The sequence below is a fragment of the Lissotriton helveticus genome, chromosome 1_1 (genome assembly GCF_964261635.1).
Source record: "Lissotriton helveticus chromosome 1_1, aLisHel1.1, whole genome shotgun sequence".
Classification (NCBI taxonomy): Eukaryota; Metazoa; Chordata; class Amphibia; order Caudata; family Salamandridae; genus Lissotriton; species Lissotriton helveticus.
Window position 1 is genome coordinate 1,595,624,889 of NC_136057.1, and position 16,086 is coordinate 1,595,640,974.

Here is a 16,086-nt window from a genome sequence, read left to right on the forward strand (position 1 = left end):
TGCATTTTCCAATTGTCGTTTATGTATGTGGCCTCTCTAATGTAAAAAATCTCCCAAAAAATCATAGTTTGCCTGTCTAAAAAAGGACAGGCAAACTGAAAAAGTTCTCATTTTGAACTTTCGAGCTACAACTAAGAAAGGTCCTAAGTATCTTCAAGCACTCACTGATCCATCGCTGCTTACCTGCAGGAATGCTCTGCTCGTCAGAATCTGATCTTCTCAAGACACCATAAATTTGCCGGAGCGAAGATGGTAGGTTGCACATTTATTTTTTGGCAGTCAAGAGTTCTAATGAACATCTTTCAGTAGTCGCCTGTTTACTTCGGAACCAGTCTTAAAAATAAAAGTGAAACCTGGCTTTTTCATTAATCATGTGTTCTCCAGCTGAAGGAATATATATATTTTTATGAATGTTTTTATTACAGAAACAAAAATCAAAGTAATACAAACAATGATAAAGAATAATAAAGTGTGGTGCAATGCAATGTCTATCATTTTCATCAATCTCATTACAGAAATACAGCGATTGTCACAACGGTCCATGGGGTGAACAATGCAGCCACGTGTTATGTACATTACATCGTAAGCTGAAGGAATTCTTGATTTAGCACCAGGTTGACCTGTCTGGGTAACCACAATGCTTAAAAAATGCTCCTTCATTCATTTGCTTATCTGTGTTGACATTCAAATTACAAGATTATTGATACACTATAGAACATCTATGACTAGGATGTGTTGTCAGGTAGATGGGCTATCAAGATCAAGACTAGGAGAGGGCATTTTGAATGCTTTGCTGACGTTCTGTGAAGTAGTGTTTACTTACTGAGATGTAATAGATTTAGTGGAAAAGATGGCACCATGTGGACTGAAAGAGGAGAATGGAAGAATAACATTTTCATATTATCATAAGATGTATCTGGTAAAGTGGATTCAGAAGGGAAACACTTTAGGGGATGTAGTCTAGCTAGGAGTAAAAAAAAAATGTGTTGATGGGAAAATAGTGGCATGGTTGTTAGAGAAGACTAAGTTGCACCAGCATCTGATAGAGCCTTTTAGTTGCAGACTCCCTACCTTAGAATTATGCCCAGGCGTGAAACTGGATCCAAAGCTTTTTGAGCAATACCTCTGCACACCGATAGGTGGTGTTATTTGACTCCACGTCGGCATCTTTCATGCCAGAAGTGATGTGCGAGACACCACCCCAGCGCGCTCACATCAGTTCTGTTCTTTCCACTCCAGTCAACGCAGATCCAGAAAGAGCTACCTCCAGTTACATTTTGTCTGACTTTTTCAAGACTTGTTTCCCAGTGTGTAGGGATGTCGCCCACGAAACCAGTGGGGTTTAAATCCTGTGGAGCCTGTCACAGACAGATGTGTTTGACAGACCCCCATCTGGTCTGCCTGTCATGCTTGGAGCTGGACCACAACTCCAAGACTTGTGAAGACTGCCCCACCATGAAACCCGTGGCACTGAGCGAGCACTCCTTGATTCGTCTAGTCGCTCAACGGTGGTCGACTCCACAACACTCTAGGTACCGGCCGCAAGGAAGGTCCCAGACTTGTTTGTGAATGTGGAGTCCTTCCAGGTGTTCGTCATCTTGCTCAAAGTCATCAGGTAAGTCCCAGAAAAAATCCTAGAAATTGAAGAAGTTGAAGCAGTGTTTGACTTCACAGCGCTGATCTTCCAATGAGGTGTGGGAACAATGTTAGTCTAGACCACACTCCCACATGGAGCCTGTTTCTGGGTCTGCTCCGCGCCTCTGAGTTTACCAAAAAAAAGCATCCCCGGCCCACCTTTGTGAATTTTATGAGGCCATGCACCTCTTTTGTTGGGCAGACCAACCAATCTAGAGCGCCTTCGGGTCCGGTGATTTGGCAGGTGCCTCCACTGGATTTCCACCAGCAGGTCCACTCTAGTTGCCAGTCAGTCCCCATGGATCCAAGCCTGGATCCTAAATGGCACTTATCACGAGACCGCAACCTTCCTCGTTCCAGCCAGGTTGTTCCTGGCACCACTGACACCCCTGGTAGCACCAATCCCATCATCATACCCATCTATGATCTCAAGCCAGAACAGAGCCACATAACACAGAATCTGGCGCTGGGCGGAACTCAACCTTCCAAGTCGAAGGCAGTGGCTCCTTTTTTCTTGAGGAATATGATTGGGGAGGAGCCTTATGGCTACAGCCTCCTTGAGGAGCCTGATGACAACTGGTATGAGGAACTTGCGGATGCCACTGGTATGGACACCACTCCAGACAATGGCCTGGTCTTTCCTTCTAGTGTGGGTTTGGAGGAAGTCCAATTCTCCACTATGGTGGTAGGGAGGGTGACTGAAATCTTAGACATTCAACTACCCTCAATGGCAGTAAAGATGAATGTTTTGACAGATGTGCTTCAGCCAGGATTTACCACCTCACAACCCCTTCTACCTTTTAATCAAGTCCTCACTGATATCCTACTCAATACCTGGACTATGCCCTGCACCCTGCACAGAACAATTGCTCGCTTCCATCGCTCCACTCCTGGGATCCAGCTTTCCTCACCCTGCTTCCCTTCTTGGAGAGCCTAGTCATCTAGGCCTCCACCTCCAAAGTCAACCCTGGCACATTCCAGGAGGCTGTATACTTTTGGCAACAGGATGTTCTCTTCTGCCAGCCTTGCACTGCGGTCGGTGAACACTGCATGCTTTTTGGACCGATATACCCACACGGTTTGGGATTCGGTTGCGCAAGTGCTATCCATGGTCTTGGAGGAGGCCTAAGCCATACTGACACAGGCTATTGGAAATAGCAGAGATGCAGCAAAGTTCACCATTCGCTGCAGACTCGATACGGCCAACTCACTAGGACTAGGCAGCACTCAGATGCCACACCTGGCTGAGATCGATTAGCTTTTCAGGGGATGTCAACACATCCCTTATGGACATGCCCTTTGATGTCAACCTTCTCTTCAAAGACCAGGCAGATTCAGTGATAGAGTGGCTTAGGATCTGCTGACCCACTGCCAGATACTTGGTACTCTCAATGGCTCCAGGCCAACCCCATTCTGCATTTTGCCCCTTCTGTAGCTACGATAAGGGCTACCAACTGCATACATTCCCGCTCAGCCAACACAGCCAACAGTTTCCCCTGTTCTTTCGTGGCCATTGACGCAGTTCCTACAAGCCTCATGCGACAGCCAGAGGTCAACCCATTCGCCAACCACCCGGCAGCCGCAGCCTCAAAACCACTTTAGTTTGCCTCGTATCACCAAGGGCACCCAGTGGGTGGCAGGATCTGCCATCACCTGCCCCATTGGCAGTCCATTACATCAGACAAGTAGGTACTTAAGAACATTCAGCAGGGTTACCCCATCCCTATCACAGAAACACCATTACCCATGCCACCATTTCAAACTGGATGAAGGAGGACCACCTCTACCTGCTCCATTAGGAAGTAAAGGTTCTTTTGTCCAAAGGAGCCATTGAGAGGGTGCTGGCAACAGAAGTTGTAGTTGCTATTCCTTTTACTTTCTGGTGACCAAGAAGGAAGGAGGCCTCTGCCCTATTTTGACCTGTGCCCTCTAAATTTCTTCCTGAAAAAGGAGAAATTCAGGATGCTCACATTAGCTCAGATTCTGTCTGCCCTAGATTGTGGCACTGGACTTTCAGCATGCCTATTTCTATATTCCTGTCCTGCCTGCCTACAGGAGCTACCAGCGGTTATTTCACTGTGCTTCCCTTTGGCCTTACCAGTGCTCCACAGATGCTCACTAAGGTGATCGGGGTGGTTGCAGTACTCCTACAGAGTTCAGGGGTTCCAGTCTTTCTCCCCCTTGACAACAGAGTGTTGAAGGCAAGCTTCCCCCAGGCAGTCATCTCCCACCTCCAGACTACGGTGGACCTCCTACATTCACTAGGGTTCACCGTAGTCACACTCGACTCACTCTCAGATACTCCCTTTCATCAGAGCTGTTCTGGATACAGTGCTGTTTTGGGCCTAACATTCTTTATCTTGGATTTCGGTGAGACCGACTACGAGGCTGCTGGGCCTCATGGCCTCCTGCATCCTGCTGGTAACACCTGACTGCTGACATATGCATAGTACAAATGTAGGGGGTCCCAGTGTGGAACCGTTTAGGAAAAGAAGGACACAGTAGGAACTTTGAAAGAGAATAAGAGCAATATAGATTCACTGTTATGTACTCACAATGAATCAAAACACAAAATATGGTTCACAATTTAATGAAATTGTAGCGAGGTGACCGGGACAGTTCCCCACAGTAAGGGCGGCAGTGAAGTTTCCTGGTGGTCTGTACATGACGAGGATATGGTTGCTCCTTCTTCACAGGACGATCCTTTCGCCTGGGGAAGACCGTCGCAAGAAATACAACACGGCCCCTTTAACTGGCCGACGGAACAGGACGCCGGGACTGCCCATCGTGACGTGTCCTTCTTGGCATTGGATAAAGCCCCGGAAACATGGAGGTCGGCGTGTGACGTCACCGACTCGGGAGGTGACCGCGAGGAGGAAGAACGCCGGAGAGGGAAGGAGAACGCAACGCCAGGACGAGAAGCAGACGAGGCTGGGAGAGAAGAGGCTCTGTCAGAAGAAGACGTGCCAGGAGGCCAACGAGACCGCGCAGCGCCGTGCCGCACTCCCGAGGGAGGAGTGTGGCTACGACAGGTACGGGATCGATTCTCGAACTGGGTGGGAAGGCGGGGACATGCACCCGCGGTAAAAAGAACCTCTACCCTTTATTATCCTGCACTACCCTCCCCGTGGTAAAATACCCTCCCTCACGCCTATCACTTAGCCGAAGTTAACAACCAGACCACCGGAAGGTGTCCCTCACTCCCCGGTACCCCAGATAAGAAAGTATAGGACGTGGCAGTAATTGGTCCTTTTCTGTGTTTTTGTTTCCGGTACCACTGGGGCGAGAGGTGCCTCGGGAAGAAGCGCTATCCTGACCTGAGACGCTATAGAGGAAAAAACACCCCTCCACAGTCAGCACCACGGATCCTGCCGGTTTTGCAAGAGAAAGACTCACTTTACGCAAAAAGAAACTTTATGTCAAAATAAAACCCTCGTTACCAAGACCTCGTGTCCAGTCCATTCCTGACCCCCCTTTACAGAAATCAAAAGGAAAGTTAGTTGATTCACTAACGACAAAACAACAGCAGTGCCCCAGGAAGGAGAGGGAGGGGTTTAGGTGCAAGGAGGGTGTGTATGTTACTGGGAAAATGGTAAGAGAGTGCTGGTCGGCATGACCTGATTCATGAAATAGTTACAACTGTGTAGGCTTGTAAATTCAACCACACTTGTCACATGAATGTTCAAAGAATTCATCACATGCCATCAAAAATAACCATGTAGGGGTCTAGAGGATTAGATAAAACATTCCGATCCTGAAATAAATTAGACAGACATGATTTAGCAGCGATATTGAACTCCTCTCCCACAGACATGATAGGGGAGGTCAGTGCAACAGCAGACAAATCCTCCATTTGGACGGAGGAAGCAGCAACAGTGCTGGCATCTATTAAACAGGTTAGAGGTCATAGAATTCTTCCCACAGCAGGATGGTACTTTCCCCCACTTAAGGATCTAAAGAGAGTGTGCATGAAACAAGAAAAAAATGGAGATTAGTTACGTAGTGGCCGAGAAAGCAAAATATAAGGAGCTTTTATCAGAATATAAATCTGAAATAATAGCAGCAAAACCAAATTATTTACAGATAACATCAAAACGTCCTCTAATTCCCCTGAGGAACTATTTAAAACCGTCAAACTGCTCTCCTGTTCGCCGAACGCAAGCATTTGGATCCCTACTCAAATCTTCTGCAATAATTTAGCGGACTTTTTTAAGAACAAGGTGGAGGATGTTTTTAGGGTCTAAAATGCAGGCAATAAGGAAGATATCCTAAGCCCCAGCACTACGGTTCTCACTGACAGCATTTCATTCTTAAGTAACTTTCCCCCTCGGACAACAGATGAGGTGGCTCAAATGATTAAACTCACTAATTCTGGGGCTCCAACAAATCCCTGTCCAGTAAATATTTTCAGTGACAAGCTTAGCCCCTACATTTACAATCCTATTGAATAATATCCTGACCTCAAATGTATTCCCCATAAACTGGAAAAGAGTCTCAGTACTTCCTTTATTAAAAAAAGATACTCTTAACCCTAGTGTTTTGAAGAATTATCGTTCCATCTCTAGACTTCCAGTCCCAGCAAACATCCTTGAAAAACACCTCAATATGGCCCTCTCAGACTTTTTTGGACCAGAATGGGATCCTGGATGGATCACAATTCGGCTTCAGAAAGTCCCATGCGACTTAATCTGCCCTGGCTGGTGGTAATCAAGAAAATTCGTCGAATAATGGATGAAGGGGCAAGGATGCGGTGGTCCTTTTGGACCCATCCCCAGCCTTTGACACCATAAGTTATAAAGTTTTGAAAGAGCGGCTCATAGAGATATGTATTAAGGACAATGCGATTGATCTGGCCTCATTTTAGAGTGACAGAAGGCAATCTATCACGTGGAGATTTTATTTCCAACACTTTTTCTTTGCAGTGTGGGGTCTCGCAGGGATCTTCATTAAGCCCCACACTGTTTAATACCTATGTTTCCCCATTGGCAGATCTGATTGGATCTTTTGGTTTCAATACAGTATCATATGCAGATGATACTTCGCTTATAATCTCCATTCACGTCAATATTGATGAGGTAGCCATGAGATTCAGAAATTGCATGTCAGCCATCGTCAGCTGGATGGATAGTCAGTGTCTGAAATTGAATTCCGACAAAGCGGAGATGCTCCTTTTTGGGGCAGACGCGTCTTTTTGGAGTTCTTCATGGTGGCCTGCAAATCTTGGAGCTTTACCCTCTTCTGTCTCCAAAGTAAGACATCCTGGAGTGATTTTCGATTCGAAACTCACTTGTAAGGAGCAGACCTACCAGCTGATTTCTTCTTGCTTCTATCAGCTGAGAATATTTAAAAAGGTGTTAACTTTTATCCCCCCTGACCTTCAGACAACGGTGGTGATTTCCATTATTCTCTCACGTTTAGACTATTGAAATGCCATCTACTTAGGCATGCAACAAGAGCTGATATAAAGATTCAGAGACTGCAAAATGCTGCTGCTTGACTCGAAAAATTTGAGGAAAAGTGAATTGGTGGCTAAGGTGCTCAAGGAGCTTCACTGGTTACCAATCAAGAGTAGGGTGGCTTTTAAAGCACTCTGCATGGCACACATATTTGTATTTTGTATTTGTATTTGTATTTGTATAGTTCTAATCACCAACAGGTCTCTAGTCCTGCATGGTCAGGGCCCAGCCCACCTGAGGGAAAAAATGACTTTGCATACCCCCAGAAGAACAAGCATTGGCATAGCCAACAGGTCTCGCTTTTGAGACCTCATAAGTATTTAGTTATGCAGCACAATATCCTTGGTGCAACAACATCAACTGTTGCATGGCTAAACACTTATAGGGTCCCAAAGGCGAGACCTATTGGCTATGCCAATGCTTGTTGTGATTGCAATCACAACAGTCCTGGGCCTCTAGTTCAAGAATCGTTTTATGTAGAACCACTGATATATCTAGGATGATGTAGAAGATACCTCGGATAATCACCAAAAGCTTTTTTTTTTTACAATTTGAATGCTGCTGCTTATTATTTCTTCTTCACAATTACTTTTGCCCGCCATTTAATCCCAATTCATTCTATGTCTGATGGTGGCTGAAGCAAATAAAGGCCCACAGGCTCCACCAACAGATGAAAGTCCAAAACTTAGCACCTTGGGTAAGTTATGTCTTTTTGGTCGAGAACTATTGTTTTTAAATGAAGAGCTATTGGTTTGAAATAATACCTTAGTTTAAACATTGTGATTTCAATGCCTATTGTACGGTAACCAAATGACTGTCTCTTACTGTACCCCAACCACCTTCTGTAGACTTGGTCTTGGCCTTCAACCACCACCACTAAAGGTTGAACCAGGAGGCTCAGGGCGTGTGCAACCCCGGGCCCCAGGAGGCGCCAGTGAAGTCCAGCGACATGGCAGGGAACTCTTATGATGTCATGGCTAGGATCTTGCAGGGTCTCAGGGGGAAGTACTTTAAAGGTACCGTAGTAAGAAGTGGAGGGTTGTCGGCATGGCAGAGATCGCTTGGGTGCTATGGCTGGGACCTCCCAGGGTGTCACAGGAGGTTTCTTGTAGGGTGTCATGGCTAGATTCATAGCTGCAACCTTGCAAATTGTAATGGTAAGGACCTCCTACAGTGTTGCTGCTGTTGTTAACAGATAGAAAACCCCACCGGGTGCTGTAGCAGCGTCATTGCGAGGTGTCATTGCTATGATTGTTTAGGACTGCAGGTGACCATTGTGTTACAGCAAGACCCTTGTGAGGCACCATGGTAGAGACCTCGAGTCGATGAGGGCCACTGCAGACACCACATGATAACTATGGCTGGGACCTCACAATCTGTCATGGATGGTAGCGCGCAGGCCCAGGACTAGCTTCCTCACTGGGTGTCACGGCGGATCTCACAGTGTGGCACGTCTCTGTTAGCACCTCGCCGGGTGTCATGGCAGGGAGCTCATGAGCGCTCAGGCTGTGACTGCAAGCGACCGCCACACAGTGTAACAGTGGGGACCACGTAGGAGATCATGGTAGAGATTTCACAGAGGGTCATAGAAGAGCCCTTGTCTTCGCTAGGACCTTGCAAGCTGCCATGACAAGGACCCTGCAGGCCCAGCTCCCACACAGGCTTGCAGTGTGGTGTTTCTGGTAGCACCACAGGGGCGTCAGAGCTGTGACGCAGCAGTGTGTGGTGACTACCAGCGACCACGTAGGGAAGGGGGGGCTCACAGCAGGGGCTGTTAAGGTTGTTAAGGGCAGACACACCCAACAATGCCACAATAGCGACTTGCAGGTGTCATGGACACCTAGCGGGCAGCACCGTCCTGTTTCCCCAATGCAGGCGCCAAGCTCAATGAAGTAATTACTGCTCAATGACAACAATCTGTCCTTGTTAGCTGCATCCTCTGCGGGCCCTGCAGGCGGTGGTAATACCTCACTGCCAGGAGGGGAGGGCAAGAGCGAGCGCAAGTGGGGGGCGGCATAGGGAAGATCGTGGAGAAGGTGTGGGATGGGGAAAGTGAGGGGATTGAAAAAGCAAAGGGGAGGCGGGGAATAGGGATAGAGCGAGGGAAGAAGGTGAAGGTTGGCGAGCTGTGGCACGGCGAGGAGGGATGCTGAGAGGGCATGGAGAGAAGTGAAACAATGGGGGCAGAGAGAGATAATGAGGACAGCGTGAAAACAGGGAGGAAACTGAGGACAAAAAGAGAGTGAAGGAGGAGAGTAACGGGGTGCGAGGGGAGAGTGAGGACTGGAAGGGGGGGCAGAAGAGAATGAGGACAAGGAGAGATTGAGTGCTGAAAACAATAAAGAAGCCTGAAAGCAAGATGTAGAGAGTGGGAGTAAGGTGCTAGATAATGCACGGAGAATGAGATATTGGGGGATGGGGCGACGGGGTGAGGATCATCACGCAAAGCAATGCGGACAGTGAAAATAAACAAGCATTGGCCGCGAGGCCGTGAAAGTGACGCAGACGCAAAAGTGAAAGTGATCGCGATCATGGGCTGTAAGGGTGCCCACGAGCGATGCACTTAATGACCCATGACTGAGGAAAACCAGATGGCGGCTACGCGCACGTAACCGCAATCTTGTGGCCAGCAAAAGCGTGTGGTAGCACTTTGAAAACCCACTTACTAAATGTCTCGCAGAGCAACACATGCGCTGGCTCAGGCGAGACCTAAAAATGCGCTCCTCCTACTTTAAAACTATGGAAGTTCCCAAGATCCGTTAAGCTCCTGGGGAGTTAGACCTTTTGGCTTTTTTCGTTGCCCTTTTTAAACTATTCCTGTATTGCTTTGTAGTCTTTTCCAGTTAGAAGTGCAGACACACCGCCAAAACACCTTCTGATATACGCCCTGCTTTACGAATATAAATCAAATCAAATCGAAGCCGTCTGTGCCTTGCAGTTCATGAATAGAAGCTCCATCTGGATATGGTGCAAGGTCTCGTCAGCGATTGAGAGAACCTTGGATAGGTCTATTCACCACCGCCGAGAAGCGCAACGCCAGAACTTCACCAAGGTAACTCTCGCTCAGTGCTGCTTTTTCTTTCATTTGCAGCTCCTGCCTCCTGTACACCTTTCTGTCGATACCACTCCTGCCCAGAGTTCTCACCAAGATCAGGAACGACTGGGGCCAATTTATTCTTGGGGGTCCAGATTAGCCACGGACAGTATGGTATCCAGAACTCCTATTTATGAGCATCAGTCCTCTGGTCAGGTTGCTTCTTCGGAAGGATCTACTGTCACAGCAACAGGGCAGGGACCTGCACCCTAACCTGCCCATGTTCCACTTTCATGCGTGGGGGAGCGGCGACTGGTGACCGTTTTTGACGTTCCTCCTGAAATCTGTGATGACATTCTGGCAGGCAGATGTTCCTTAACCAAGATAGTATATGCCTGTCATTGGGATACATTTGGGGCTTGGTTTGCATCCAAACAGGTTGATCCCCTTTCTACACCCTTATCTGAAGTTTTGTTATATGTTCTTTCACTAGCACGGCAAGGCTTTGCTCTGGGCACTGTTACAGGGTGCCTTTCAGCCACATCTGCATTTTTCTGTTTGCCTGATTAGCCCTACTTGTTCAAGTCACCGGTGGTGACTCGTTTTCTCAAGGGACTACAGCATATGTTCCCTCCAGAACCCTACATCCATGCCCCAGTTGGAAATAAACCTAGTTTTAACCTTCCTTCTAAGTATGCCCTTAGAGCACTTCCACAATTACCATCTGCGTTTATTAACTTTCAAAACTGCCTTTCTAGTGGCCATTACATTGGCCAGGAGGGTTAATGAGCTGCAAGCACTTTCTATGCACCCTCCTTACACTTCTTTCTTCCCGAGCTGGTGCTGAAAACACATGCCTCTTTCCTCCCAAAGGTGGTAACACCTTTTCATGTGAACTAGACCATCACCTTGTCTACCTTCTTTGCTCCGCCTCACCCTGCCAAAGAAGAGGAGAGGCTCCACTGACTGGACCCAAAAAGAGTGTTGTTATTCTAGATTGATTGTAGCAGAGATTTCTGGGTGGAGGATCAACATTTTATTGGGTTTGGGGGAGCGAAGAAAGGTAAGGCCATGCAGGAACAGACTGTCTCACGATGGTTAGTGCTCTGCTTTAAGATCCACCACACATTGACCAAAAAGCAAGCCCTTGAGGGCTTTCATGGTCATTCCACAAGAGCCAAGGCTGTGACCACTGCATTAGTTTGCAGAGTCCCTGTCCTGGACATCTGTCAGGCTGCAACATGGGTGTCTCTGCACACCTTTACCAAACACTATTCCCTGGACAGTCAAGTCTGTAGTGACAGGCATTTTGCCTTTTCAATCCTCCAGGATTTCCTAGTCCAAAATCTGTGATAGATAAATAGCAGCTTTTGTACCGCAACTGGGTACCGACAGAGAGAGCGGGCCCCCTTCCCTGAGTTGTTACCAGGAAGAGGCGGGTCTGCTTATACAATAGATTGGATAAGTTCCAGTAGCGCCAAACAATTATTGGATTACTGGTTTTGTATCACAAAACCTTTCCTTTTTATATTTTATTCACGTATGCAGCAGCATTGTTTATGGTCCTGATGAAAGCCTGATACATTTAGATCATATAGGCTGAAACATGTCGACCAACCTTATCACCATAGCAGTGTAATACACACTGCTTTGCACTGATTTTTAATCCTGCCAATTTGGGCAAGCAAAAAAAGAACACTTTTTGCACCAAATTAGGTAGTTTTAACATCACTATCACTATTGCTTCTTCACATACAGCGCTGCACCCTCACTACACCCAATACTCGCATATGGGATTTTAGCATCCTTAGACAAACAGGATGTATTGATAAAACATCCCAGAGCTCCTACCTCACAGTGAGGTAGTTGTAGCCCTCAGTGGAACTAGGTTTTTCCACTGGGAGGAGATACCCATATGATGAAATATGTCACCTATGGTGAGTGAGGGCATTCCTCCTATAAGGGATTGTTCCCCAGAGAGCCTTTTCTGAGAGACACTCTTTTCATCACACTTTTTGAGACCCAAGACGTTTCGTGTTTTTGATTAATATAGATGGGAATCACTTCTTGCAGGTCTATAAACATTTTCCCTTGGACCCTCCTTACGTTTTCTTGTTGTGTTTAGATAGATAGCCAAACAGTACCTCTATGGAGAGGTATTCTTTGGCTATCTATTCTAAGGTTAGGAAACTGTGTCTAGAAGTCTCCATTGGATGAACAAGTTACTTATGTTTGGTAACGCTTTATCTGGTCAAAACTGTCAGGCTATAGATTCCACACCGACCCTCCCATCCTCCCCACTCTGCCAACAGATTCCTGCATATAGGGCAACGTTTATGAGGCCCTTAATGTCTTCATACTGGTACATCAGCAGCAATTTTCGTGGCTTTGGTCTTCTGGCGTGGAAAGAGCGTGAAAAGTACCTGATTTCAGTGTGCTGGGGTGGCGCCTATATAGGCACAGCTCTTGTCACTTCCGCTGCAGACTGTGTTGCCGCAGAGTGGAACAACGCCACCTTCCGGCACGCCGAGGTACTTTCGCAAAGTTTCTAGTCTGACAGCTGGGATTGATTCTAAGGTAAGGACACTTTCTGTAAATTTTCCACTGGTTACATTCAGCACTTTTTACCTACAGAACACAGGGCACCGTTATCAAAGAGTTGGCTCGATTAAATTGGAGCATATTTGTAGGAGGATGGATACCTGACTATGGTTACCCCAGATTGTTTGTCTTGTGTTTAGCTGGTTTTCGACTTAGTTGGCCTGGGACCCTGCTAATCAGGGCCCCAGGCTATCTGCTCTCTCTGTAAAATGGACTCCATGTACCCTAGGTACATACCTAATTGGATATTGGGTCACCTTATGTGCCCCTGTACACTGTACTATAGGTACCCAGGGCATAGGTGCATCCAAGGCCTACCAGGGGCTGCAGCATATATTTTGCCACCCCTGGCTGGCCATCCAAACTGACACAACTGGCTGATCACTCAGCTGGGGCAAGGTGGTGTAATCACCCTTTGCTTAGATATAGTATACCTATATCTAAACATATCTGGACACATATATACCTATAAGTCACTCCTATGGCAGGCCTTAACAATCCTGGAGGCAGAGTGCTTGGTTTTATGTGAGATGGTGCTCTGGCATGAGCTGAGCCTGTCTGCAGCTTTCGGAACCATTTCCTTATAGCTGTTCCAAGGTATTGCCATACCATATACTCTTAAGTGCATTATAATCCTCGCGGTTATTGCTAACTTTGGTTTGGCTTTATCAAAACATGTTGTGTAAGGTGTCATACACTTTGGAATACTACCCCCTCGCCAGTTCTGGCGACGGGTGTAGCATTCCACCCTTCTAGAGGGCTAAGACATGTGGGTAACAGTAAATGCGGTTAAAACTAACCAGAGCCACAGCATCACAAAATGGATGCTGCTGCCACAGACACAAGTCTGGCTTCCTGCTGCAGACCGAAACTTGGCAGGGGAGGCTTGGACAAAAGGTTTCCTGTCACAGGGAGGTGTTACACCACCCCAGACAGGAGATAGTGGATTGAGGCAGGCAGGGCGAGTGAAACTAGACACTGCCTGGGGCACACAAGGTGTCCCATGCATAGCCCAGTTCAAACCGGTGCTGGGGCACTCCAGCCCCAGCTCTGGCGCGAAACTGGACAAAGGGAAAGGGGTGTAACCACCCCCTTCCTGGGTCCCACCCATAGGAGGGACCTAGCAGGATATCCAGCTCCTTGATTTGAAATAAAGGTAGGAGCTCTGCCCATAGACTTTAGATATTCCTGACTGAAACTTTGATACAGAACTCTGGACCCTTCGACATCCCACTCGACGTGGAAGACTGAAGTATCTCCCTTGTGGTCAAGGAGTGACCACCCTGCAAACAGGCACCATCCAGCACCCAACAGTTTGCTTTGTTGTAGCTCCATCCGGAGCTTGAGCAACAGAGATCGACAAGAACCGGATTCCCAGACATCCAACAGCCCGATCCACAGCCACAGCAAAGCTGAGACCCGTGGAGGCGACGTGAGACGTGGGACCGGCCATCTTGAAAAGACTACGAAGTGCTGACCGTGCAGCTTCCGAGGCAACCTCGAAGGAGTGCATTGGGGTTTGAGAAGCCCCAGCCCCGAGCAGCTCGTACACCGAAGATCACCCCTCCACACTCACCGAGTGCTGTGTGGGGCCCTTTTGCATTTTCCTGCTCGTCGCGTCTGTCCGGTCACTTACCCGTTGGCTAGTGGCCTCTACGACGACGAATCTTTAAAACTACTCTGCTAGTCTGGTTGCTCCAGACTGGCCCTCGCTCCCCTGAAAAGGAGCAACCTCTCTGACCTTGCTGGTCCGAGTAAGAAGCGATCTTCAAATCCTGAATGGGTTACATTTGCCAAGGCCTGTTAACTCCGATCCGGAAGCCGACACCGCCGACAGCGAGAGCCTTTGTGGGACAGCTCGTGATCCACTCCTGGTCATCCTCGATGCCCCATAGTCCACGTGGCAGCGGAGACAAGCTTCTCGACAACTACCTGATTGCGCCCGACATCGCCTGGTTCCTTCCTGGTTCCATCCTGGTCACTGGCTAGTGACCCAGACTCTGTCCACTCTGCTTTTAGGTACTCTACATCTTCGATCCACCCTTGGATCCAACCGGACTCTTCTCTCCTGGCCGCCTGCAGCATCTTCATCTCCAGGCTCCTTAGAACTCCACGGCGAAACCCAACACACTTTGGCACCTATGCACCCGCTTCCTGTGGGTGAGGTAACGATTGAACGCCGGTGCTCCTGTAGTGGTTTACACCTATAGTGTCCTAGTTTTAAGTGGCTAAGTTTCAGTCCAGTCGGAAGACTTCTAAAACAGTAACTTTGTAACTCTTACGCACCATTGACTTTGCATTGGTGCATGCGTGTGCTTTTAGCGCTGCACCTGAATCCCGCGGGCTACTCCCGTCCTAACTACAGTTAGTCCAGTGTGGTCCCAGCGATTCCCAAGGCCCTAGGCCTTACCATTGTTCGTAAAGCGGTTCTTATACCACTTATTTAATATATGGTTTGAGTGGCCACCGGGCCTATCCATAATGGTGCAACTTTTGTATGTTTAACTGTGCTTTTGTTTAAACGCTTGTGCCTCTGCCCTCATAAAGAGTACAGAGGATTATTCTAGTAATAAATACATATATTTTTATAATATATAACTTGTGTGGTGTCCTTTCATTTGATTTTACAGGATTGCATATGGTAAAACAGCTGGCTTCACATGCCCTCTTGAGTTAAGCCTAAGACTGCTTAGGTCTATGCTACCCCTAGGATAGCTAGTCTATAAGGTTGACCTACAACCACAACCATAAGGGTTGTTTGGACTGATACAAGGTGCTCCCTAGAATAGTGAACATCATATATCAGGCCAACTTCTCACAATATTGTTCCCATCTCAAAGCAGGTGAGCTATGAGGTCAGATAGCACAAGCGTAATTTTTGTCACAAGGTTCTTTCATTAACAACACCGCATTCGATACTTGGCAGTTCACTAAACGGCACGCCGGTTTATCTTTTAACATTGGCACTCTTCTTTTCACAGAGGCATTTTTTTCTCCCTTGAGGCATTGCAAATAGGTGTTTCTCAATTCATGTGGGCACAATGGCATGATTATGTGACAAGGTGAACCTGGTACTCACATGTATTTTCTTGTTGTTGAGTTAGTTTCCTCCTTGCATATATGCATATAATAAGTGTTAACTTATTTGTTTGTTTACAGACGTGCCCCTGACGAAGGGACCACCCATGTCCCAAAATGCATAGGGCTATTATCTCACATGTCTGTCAACATTGAAAAGGATATATATATATGTTTGTAACCAAAAACTGATGTTGTATATCAAATATTGGAATTGTTTTTTGAAAATGTGCGTGGATCAGTAATCCACGATTGTACAATGTTTACACATGGTTTGCTTTA